The sequence below is a fragment of the Terrapene carolina genome, unplaced genomic scaffold, assembly GCF_002925995.2.
Source record: "Terrapene carolina triunguis isolate 2854851 unplaced genomic scaffold, T_m_triunguis-2.0 Scaffold34738, whole genome shotgun sequence".
Taxonomy (NCBI): Eukaryota; Metazoa; Chordata; order Testudines; family Emydidae; genus Terrapene; species Terrapene triunguis.
In genome coordinates, this window is record NW_020699089.1 from 1 (window position 1) to 1,566 (window position 1,566).

General features: G+C 42.8%; 1 non-coding gene across 1 annotated transcript; it reads right to left on the reverse strand.

The window, feature by feature from the left end:
- Window positions 1–1,092: 1,092 nt before the first annotated feature.
- On the reverse strand, window positions 1,093–1,164 carry TRNAC-GCA. Its single transcript has one exon. It is a non-coding gene; the product is annotated as a tRNA-Cys (tRNA).
- Window positions 1,165–1,566: the final 402 nt, after the last annotated feature.

Genomic DNA, 1,566 nt, shown 5'->3' on the forward strand with positions numbered 1-1,566 from the left:
AATAACAACAGCAGCATAAAGGAAGAGGGGAGGGAACATCTCACTGCCAGGGCTGGATGTACCCAGGGCTCCCTGCTTGTCTATTGTTTCCATGGAATTTGGCACCCTGATTTGCACAAGGGATAGAGAAAGATCTTGCTGTTCCTGTGTCTGTGTAAAGAAAATTGTGCTTCTGTATGAAAGAGAGGCGGGAAATGGCCCCATGGTGGGACAATATCCTCAGGATTAAGAGCAAAGGAGTCAGGCTGAGAACCAATTTAACTCCACTCATCTGGGATTTAACAAATTGTCTTCCATGGAGACACTGGGAACTTGTGACATTGATCCAGAATCTGGGGGTTCGGGCTGCTTTAACTCATGGTAAAAATATGATCTTGATTCCAAGAAGAGAGAAAGGAGAAGCCTGAAACTGACTTTAGTCCCAGGCTGGGGTCCCTTGAATGGTGGGAAACATCTTTTGCTGCTACCCAGGGACAGCAGGCTACTGGCAACATACCAGGGCTGGGATGAGAGGGGAATGTTGCATGAACTTTATCATACAGGGCCCTTCCTGCTTCTCAGAGCCCACAGCTGCCATTTGAATGCATCTGAAAGTTACAAGGAACAATGATCTGTGTTAAAGGAAGGTTGACATTTATTAGAGCCCCAATTTATATTGTGTGCACAAACAGAGGATTGAATGTATAACAGGTACTTTGGTAAATCTTGGTTATTTTATTTTTCTAAGAGGTGCCTGTCCACCTCCAGTAGAATTTTCAGTCCCAATGGCAACTTACTTACCAAATGTAATACAAACTAGTCCATTCCTCCCAAGTGGATGTGGTTCTTTTTCTTCTATACATTGTAGCCCATGGAGGCCAAGGACCTGCAAATGTGTCTTCATGTGCCTTTGTTTAATTGATGAAAACATAAAAAAGACACTTAGAGGATTGAAACTGATTTCAGCTGATGGACATGTTTATTAGGTTTTTATGCATTTGCACAGGAAAACGTTGAGTGTTTCCATTCATTTCAGGCATCCCTATTCAGTGGAACTCCTGAACATAATGGAAATGGATATGCACTTATTTTTGTTAAAGGAAGAGGTTTGTGAGGGGGCACTTGGATTTGAACCAAGAACCACTTGATCTGCAGTCAAACACTCTACCACTGAGCTATACCCCCATGACATGTGTGTAGGTAACTCAGTGATCTTAAGGATTTTGAAGGACAGACCCTGCCTCAGCGATCTCCTTTTCTATTCCCAGACCACAGTGGTTTTAAAAATGGGGTTTGATTAAACTTTATATATACATGTAGACACCACAGCTTGCACACCCACCAACATAGCTTCCCCCAGTAACATAGCTACCGCCTCTCAGGAAGATGGATTACTACACAGACGGGACAGCTCTCTCCCATCCACTTAGAGCATCTTCATTATTTATGAATAGGTAGGAAATAACCTACTGAATGGACAGTAACCAATTTATCAAATATCGCTCTGTCTGCATTCAATATGGGTAACTGGTCATATTGGGCTGGATTAGTAGGAGCATTGCAAGCAGATCGAGGGAAGTGATTATT